This window comes from Narcine bancroftii, chromosome 8 (genome assembly GCF_036971445.1).
Source record: "Narcine bancroftii isolate sNarBan1 chromosome 8, sNarBan1.hap1, whole genome shotgun sequence".
NCBI lineage: Eukaryota > Metazoa > Chordata > Chondrichthyes > Torpediniformes > Narcinidae > Narcine > Narcine bancroftii.
Genome location: NC_091476.1, coordinates 42,122,253 through 42,131,224, shown reverse-complemented (window position 1 = coordinate 42,131,224; position 8,972 = coordinate 42,122,253). Strand labels below are relative to the sequence as shown.

The 8,972-nt window shown below is 39.5% G+C and overlaps 1 long non-coding RNA gene across 1 annotated transcript; it reads right to left on the bottom strand.

Annotated features, from left to right (window-relative positions):
• Window positions 1–730: 730 nt before the first annotated feature.
• Window positions 731–7,401, bottom strand: LOC138741725 (uncharacterized). Its single transcript, XR_011343713.1, has 3 exons — window positions 7,321–7,401; window positions 6,382–6,563; window positions 731–909 (listed from the first exon to the last, which is right to left on the bottom strand). It is a non-coding gene; the product is annotated as an uncharacterized lncRNA (long non-coding RNA).
• Between the last annotated feature and the right edge of the window lie 1,571 nt (window positions 7,402–8,972).

Genomic DNA, 8,972 nt, shown 5'->3' with positions numbered 1-8,972 from the left:
CATTGTTATTGCTCAGCCCACTGTCCTCCTCCAGCAGTTTGTGTTTGGCTTCAGATTCAAATTTTAATTTTCGTCATGCAGCAGGGTCACGAGCCCTTTTGGCCCACGAGCCCATGCCACCCAATTACACCCAACTGACCTACAGTCCCCAGTATATTTTGAAGGATGGGAGGAAAGTGAAACCCCCAGGGAAAACCCATGCAGACATGAAGAACATACAGGCAATGTGGGATTCGACCCCCAGTCCCGATCACTAACGCAGTAACAGCATGGCACTAACCGTTACACTAACTGTGTGTGTCCACACAGGAGACTCCTTTGGCAGTCTCCTGTGTTTCTCTTTTAAGTAACTTGATATGGAATGATCTCAAACACGAAAAATTATGTTGGTAAATAAATATTAACCTTGCTTGAGGCATCACAATATGAGAATAAATGTGGGTTGTAAATTAGTAGATTGGTTGCATTTAATCTGCATTAAATCTTATCTTGTAGATAAAGTTTCCAGGATTAAGTCACTAAAAATATAGAGCTTTTGCACATCTCATATGCCTCGCTCTTCAATTTTCATAGCTGATTATAGTCTTTCTCTTTATATTGTGTAAATGATGTCTGCACGTTAACATGTTCTTGGAACCGCTCTTACATGAATCAACAGAATTTTTTTTGATCCTGTAACTGAAAAAGAAAATGCGGGAACTACTCAGTAAGATGAGCCATGTTTGTGGAAAATAGATTGTATGTTTCGAGCAGACCAACATCAATGTGATTCTTCTCATTTCTGTAACCCTCGGCTTCATTAGCAAGAGTGAGAACGTGAGGGAGCTCTTTGGGTCTTCGTTGGATCGTGGGTAGACTGGCAAGCTGATCAGGTGTGTTCATGAGCAATGGCCTTCACAAACCACTCACCTGCTGAGAAATGGGAAAATATTAATCCATTAATGTCCATTCCCTTAATTTTAAAGTTTTGCCTCAGATCCCCATTAGGAGTAGGAGATATTAATTATACATCAGTGGAAATAAAAAAGTATGGGAGTCCTTGGGGCTGATAAAAATTCAGACTCTATTCCCTCTAATTCTATGGTTTTCAAACTGCCCCTCCCCCAAACTCACATTTTACCTTAAGTAATCCCTATGCCTTAAGTGCTCCGTGATTAGTAAGGGATTGCTTAAGGTGGTATGTGAGTGGAAAGGGAAGGTTGAGAACCACTGCTTTAGACCCAATTGTTACTGAAATATTTTGCTGGAAAAAATTGTCATTGGCCCATTTCCTTTGGAGATCTGAAACTGTGCACATAACGAGTCAATCAGGTACGATTGAAACAGTGGTTTTCAATCTTTTTCATCCCACTCACATTCCACCTTAAGCAATCCCTTACTAAATACAGAGCATCTATGGCATAGGGATTGCTTAAGGTGGAATGAGAGTTTAGGGGGGTAGGTTGAAAACTATTCATTCTGTAAAGTTGCACAGATCTCTGTGGGTTGCTCAGCTGTGTCAATTAATGGTTAATGCTGGGCTTGACTTGAGAGCAGAAGCTGCTAACTCCTGGAATATTCTGGCTGAATTTGGTCAGATAATAGCAAAATCAATATTCCTCCATTTGTCAACAGGAAAATAGTCCTTGACAGCATTCCAGAAATCGTTATGCCTGAAGACCCCATACTTGACTTCTTTTAGGTCTAGGTCAAATGTTTTCATGGGCAACTGAAGTCCAAAGTGTTGCAAACTATTTACATCCCCAAACCTGCCCATTTAATTCAAATAGTCTTTCATGCTTAGGTTTCATAGAAATCTTTTCCCCATCCTTTATCTAAAGTTTTCCCTCTATAATATTTATCTATTTTTTTTCTGGAATAAAGAGCCTGGTTTGGTGAATATGGTGATAGTTTGGGGGGTGGTGGGGGGAGCATTCCCATGAAGACAAAAACTTGTTAAGTAGCTTAGCAGTTAGCCCAATGCTATGGGTTCGAATCCCATGCTGTCTGTAAGGAGTTTATATCTTCTTTCTGTATCTACATGGGTTTCCTCCAGATGCTCTGGTTTCCTCCCACCATTCAAAACGAATGGGGGTTGTAGGTTAATTAGGCAACACAGTCTCATGGGCCAGAGGGGGACTGTTACCATATTGTATGTCTAAATTAAAACTGAAAAATATATTAAAACATGCAATTTAAGCTTCTGAAACTGCAGCAGAGGGAAGAAATGAAAACTAATAATAATCACCATTGTTTTCAAGTTCAAATGTAAAAGAAAAAATGATTTTCTACATTAAAAAGAAAAATTTTTAATTTTTAAAAGGTTCATGGTTAACATAGGGTTAGCAGAACATTATCTGTTCTCCTTGTGATCACGTAGGTTTCCTCCGGGTGCTTTGGTTTCCTCCCATATTCCAAAGATGCACACTTGCTTTATTTTAATTTTTATTTAATTTAATTTTTTTTAAAGTAGCATCAGTGTCTGGTATGGGGTGCCAATTCACAGGACAGGAAAAGATTACGGAGAGTTGTGAACTCACCCAGGGCCATCATTGCCACCAGCTTCATTCCATTAAGGACATCTACAAGAGGTCATGTCTCAAGAAAACAGTTTCTATCATCAAGGACCCTCACTGCCCAGGTCATGCCCTCCTCTCACTGCTACCATCAGGAGGAAGGATGTCCAGGAGCCTGAAGACACACACCTAATGGTCCAGAAACAGCATCTTCCCCACCACCATCAGATTTCTAAATGCACAATAAAGCACAGACACTATCTCACTTTGCTTTTGCACTAACTCATTTAATTTTAGACCTTGTATTCTCAGAAATGTAATTTATTGCAATTTTTGCACCTGTAATGCCCAATATTGCTACCACAAAACAACAAACAAATTTCATGAAATATATTCATGGCAATAAACCTAATTCTGATTCTGATCATTTTGGCTATGGCCTGGCACTTCTTTCACCTGCACCAATTACTTTTCAACTGTGGCAGGAAGTTTAAGTGCATTGCTGCATCATACCTGGTGACTGTGAGAAGGGTACTTCGGCAAGCAGTCTACCAAGTCAAACCTAACACTCAAACATCTGCGTAAAGTGGAAGAACAAGAACACAAGGACAGAGTGTAGAGTTACAGTGACATAAAGATCATTTAGTACAAAGCAAGGGGACGATGAGACTGTTGTGTCGTTCATTCAGGAACCTAATAGGTGTGGGGAAGAAACTACACTCACAGGACTAAAGTCCCAGTGTATCCAGCCTCTCATTATAATTCAGGTCCACAGTTTCGGTAATGTTCCCATAAATCTTTTCTGGACTCTTTCCCACTTAATGATATCTTTCCTATAGCTGCTGCCATTTCACTTTCTTATTCAGTTGCAACATGATCTCCCTGCTCCTGTGCTCAATACCCAAACGCTTGCTTCACCACCATGTATTTCCACTTGCATCGAATAAATTACCTGCACTGCTTTGTCTCTTTGTTCCACAACACTCCCCTAGCATTCACTGTGTAAGTCCCGCATCGATTTAATCTGGTAAAGACCAACAACTATCAGCTGTCCCAAATTAAATTCCATTTGCCTTTCCTTGGCCCACTTTTCCAGTTCATCTAAATCCTGTTCTAATCTTAAATAACCTTACTCCTTATCCACTCTTCCCTAAATGTTTATGTCATCCATAAACTAAGTCAAGTGCTGAAGTTTCCAGTAATACCCAAATCCCCCAAAAAACTGAATTAAAAAATCCAAAATTCATTTTTGTTTTCCTGCTCATTCTCCTTTTGAAAGATCAGATTCATCTTAAAATTTAAAAAAACCCTGTAAATCTTCAAAAAATGGATTTAGAGTTAATAATAATCTCAGATTAATTTCCCAATATATGCTCCCCTGTAATTTGATCTTTGCTGCTACTCATTCAATAGTTCACATTCTAGAAATTAAAATGTAATTGAATCCACATTTCATTCGATATCAAATTATTTTTTGTGTCTCTCTACATTCTGTTTGATTTGGATAGGGAGCTGTTCAAGCAATGAAGATTCATGGACACCATCTTTATGCTTTGCAAACTGTTCATTAGGGCCAACCTCTGAAAAGACAATTCTACAAATGTCTTTGGCTTTGAAGTGGGCTTTGTGAATGAACACAGCCCCATTTAGTTCAGCATTATGGTCAAGGTGGCACAGGAGCTGGAACCTATAATATATCAGAGAAGAATCAATTTGGTACATTAGGGTAGTTTCAAAGCCATTTCAGGCAAGAATGATAGGGCATTTGATGCTAGTAAATGGCTTGTATAACACTTAGAAAAGAACTTGCTTTTTATTCTCTCTGCAACATAGCCTTTAAAAGGTTCTGATGAAACTGTTCCTTCATTAACCTTGAAAGTAATCTTGCATCCCAATTTCAGTGTACTTCACTAAAGACAAAAGATTCGCTTCAGTTAATGCATCAAGAATGCTCCCTTGATGTTATAAGGTGAGCCAGTTGCAAAGATAAAAACATTGCTGCCATGAAAATGGATGAAAGTTTAGCAGTTGTACTTTAGGGTCCTGGTATTTTCACTGGGATTCTGATATGAAGTCATTGAGCCACTTATATAACCATATAACCATTTACGGAGCGGAAACAGGCCATGTTATGCTTTCATTGAACTTTTAATTGAGTTTATGTAATTGATTTCACTGGGTTATTTTCGATTTCCTTTTCAAATCCTCCTCCTTATTTTACCTCAGGTCTCCCAAGCCCAGGAGCTTCTCAATATTTAATCTACTGTATATGAAAGACATTCTTAACACATTTTGTGCTGGAGGTTTTCAGTTGGCAGAATTGGGTTCCATAGTGAACAATACATTGTTCAACACAGCTGCATTTATGCATCAGAATGAAAGGAAAAGCAGTTCACAATTTGCAATCTGCCTATGAGAAGGAAACATTGAGCAGAAGTGCTTGCATTTCAAATCAGAATACATTGGAATTGCTTGTAATTCACTGTAATCCCAATTCATATAATTACATAGGAGGGAGAGAGGTGAAATAGATAAAACTTGACATCATTGATCCTTGATTCACTGTTCACACCTTGAAAATTAAATTGCTGTTGACATATTAGATAATTGCTTATTGCATCTGCATGGTAGTTCATTTATGGGAGGTATTTACTGTCATGTTATATTAATAGGTTAATACACATGCCAAAAAAACTATCTTTCATTGAAAGACAGAGCTTCCTGTAATCTGTGAGACAGGAAGTATGAGTTCAACACGTGTTGGCAGTGTGAGAATTTGATTTCAATTTAAGTACTAAGATGTGGAATGGTCTACCTTCAAAGGTTCATTTTATTGTCATGTAATAATATACATTAAAAATGTAATATGGATGATATACTTCAACATTTGTCTGCCATAAGGCAAACAAAGCATCTCCATGAGGATTGCCTGGCACCCCGAACAATGAGAGAAAGAGAAGCAAAAGAGAGACCCTTCGGAGACACTGAGTACCCGTGAATTGGCCTCCAGTGCTCCCACAGCCTCTGCAGACAACACAGACTTCATTTCAAACCATCTCCAGATCCAAACCTCTGATACAATCAGGAAGCCTTCAGGAGCCCATGAGCCAGTCTCAAGCAGCACACAGCCTCTGCGGCTCTTTCGACTGCAAGTCACCAGCAACCCGCAGACTGTGTGGGTTGTTCAGGTGCTGAGCCCCTTGATGGTCTGTTGCCAAGGTCACCGTCCTGCTCTTTTCCTTCTCAACAGGAGGGTGTTCTCCCTGTTTCTGGTGCCCTGTGCCAGTCCACTCCTCTCCCAGAGTCTGCAGCCCCTCGTAATATGTTTCCCAGCACAGGCGCAGCCATATTGGTTACAGACCCCATGGTTGCAGGATTTTAAAAATAAGACCTGTCAGCTCTTTTATCAACCCACTTAAAGCCTATACAAATCCATCAGCATCATGTATTGCTCTACAGAGCAGCATTGTGTCTCCACTTCCTGATCTCTTGGGTCTGGACTAGCTCAGGCAGTGCCACTATTTTTTAAATCTAAGAGGCTGATGAAAGATTCAACAAAAACATTCCAGAGGTAATAGGATGAAAACCTACAAAGGAAATCCTTGTGGTCCATGTCAAGTCTGGGACTAATCGTCAACACTTCCAGAAGCATTGAGCTTCTGTTCCAATTACTCTGTGATTAAGAATTTCATGATAGATGACAGGGAGTGCATCACCCAGTGAATTTAATTGTGAAATGAAGAGTACACTTTTTCATTTAGTTTTTTTTTTCTGCCAGAAAAGCTACAACAGACTGAATAATGTCCAATATGTGATGTAGAATGATGGGGATTTTCAATCTTCATCAGCGGAACATCTTCCAGATGTCAGAAAGAAAATAATTTACCTTGAAAAGATCTCAGCTGTCTCCAGGGTGGCTACTTCTCAGCTGAGCTCAGGAACTCTATTCAGATCCCTGCATTAAGTCAGCATGGTTTATGGAGGATTAAATTTGAAAAGATATAGCTTTGATTTCATTCCTGTCCTGCAGAATATGATTAGTTGCTCCTCTGTGTGATATGGGAAAATCTGTTTAAACATATAATATAGAACATTACACAGCACAGTACAGGCCCTTCAGCCCACAATGTTATGCTGACTTATATAACCTACTCAAATAACTGAACCTTTACTCCCTCATAACCCTCTATTTTAGTTGTGGGCAAACCTTTTGTAAAAAACTCCCAATCCACTTTAATAATCCCTATGACATAGGTGCTTGGTGGTTAGTAAAGGATTGCTTAAGATGGTATGTGAGTGGAAAGAAAAAGGTTTGAAAAACACCATTTTAATCATACCTAATTGACAGGTGCACAATTTCATAACTCGAAAGGAAATGGGCCAATTTCAGTACTAGTGCAATGGTTCTCAACCTTCCCTTCCCATTCACATGCCACCTTAAGCAATCCCTTACCAATCACAGAGCATTTATGGCATAGGGATTACTTAAGGTGGAAGGTGTTTTAATAAAAAGGTTGCCCATCCCTGCTCCATTTTTCTTTCATTCATGTTCCTCTTTTAAAAGGCCCTATTGTAGCAACCTCCACTCTGGCAATGCATTCCAGGCCCCCACAACTCTCTGGGTAAAAATATTACCCTCGACATCTCTCCTGAACTCTCTTCCCCTCACCTTGTACAGGTGACCTCTGGTTTTGCTACTCTCGCCCTGGGAAAAAAAGTGCTGGCTGTTCACCCTGTCTACGCCTCTTCTAATCTGGAAGATGTCTATTAAAACATCTCCCATCCTTTGCTCCAAAGAGAAAAACGCTAGCTCTGCTAACCTTACCTCATAAGACACTTCTCCAATGCAGGCAACATCCTGGCAAATCTCCTCCGCACCCTCTCTATAGTTTCCACATTGTTCCTGTAATGACATGACCAGAACAGAACACAATATTCCAAGTGTAGTCTAACCAGAGTTTTATACAGCTGCAACATTACCTCTTAACTCTACAATTCAAACCATGACTAATAAAGGCCAGTGTACCATAAGCCTACTTAACTACCCTATTAACTTTTGCGGCCACCTTGAGAGATCAATGGATTTAGATCCCAAGTCCCTCACCTCTTAAACACTGTGTATTTTTCTTTACACTTCACCTCCTTTCTACAGTTCTTTTCAATGTTGCACTGTACTCTAATTTCATCTCATTTTGGCTTCTCAGAAGTGTTGATCGTTTACTTGAGGAAGGATGGCTGTGGATACAAATGTTCATTAGGTTGATTCTGGAAATGATGGATTAGTTTATGAGGGGAGTTTGAGTTTAGAATTGGAAATTGGGCTTTAGAAGAATGAGAGGGGAATCTTATCAAAATATCTGATGCCCTTGGGGGATTGGTGGATTCTGGATAAGAGAATTTGCCAGTTGCTTGAGACTCCAGGTTGCATGATTGGCCAACTAACTCAATGCAGGGGGAGGGGGGCCCAAATGTAAACTTTTGAATTTTTTACCTACTTAATTTCCACTATTTGTTTTGCCCTTTGCTCGAGGCTGCTGGATGCTTTTATTCTGGAGAACAGGAAAGATACTGAATACAAATTATGAATGAAGTAGCTAAGATAGCAGGGAGATTGTTTCCACTGGCTGCTGAGATTAGAATTAGGGGACCTGGCCTCAGGATTTGGGGAAGGAGATGTTATTTTCTTCCACGTCCTTTGAAAAATAACATCTCACCCTTAACCATATATACTTTAAATACTGACTTGAATCTGTTAATTGATCATTAAACTCACCGCAGCACATTAATTCTGATAATTACAAGCATAAAGTACCTTTTTTAATTATCTCATAATAGTCAGCTTCACCTTTGGCAATGAAACTCAACCATTACAAATGTGGGGCCTCATTCTTTACTATGCAGTCCTGCATGTATATCACCTCCATATATTTATCCAGATGCTTCTCAATGACAATTATGGAGTCTGCTGCCAACACATCTGTGAGCAAGGTGTTCAGCATTCCAACCACATGCTGCTTTCAAGTTTCATGTCCATACCTTCCTTAATTCTCTTCCTCTTTATTTTATATCTGAGATTTTTTTTACTGTTTGATCCCTCTGCCAGTTTTACCTCATTCTTCCATTCCTCATCCAATTATTCGCCTCCCCATTATTTTCTTTACTTTCCCTGCGTCTGTTTCAACATTGCTGAACTATAATTCTGCCTCATCCCATTGAAGTGCAGCCAGAAAATTTCTGTCCATATTGCTCCCATTCATGCACTGATCAAAATTTTCCTTAAATGTCAATATTGAGCCTGCATTCGCCACTTCAGCTGACAGCCTGTTCCACACTCCTTCCACTGTATGCATGAAAATATCCCCCTAATGTTCCCTTTAAACATTTCACCTTTCACCCTTAACCATGTCCTCTCATTCTTGCCTCAACCAATCTCAGTGAATAATGCCTGCTTGCAATTACCCTATCTAAATCTCTTAT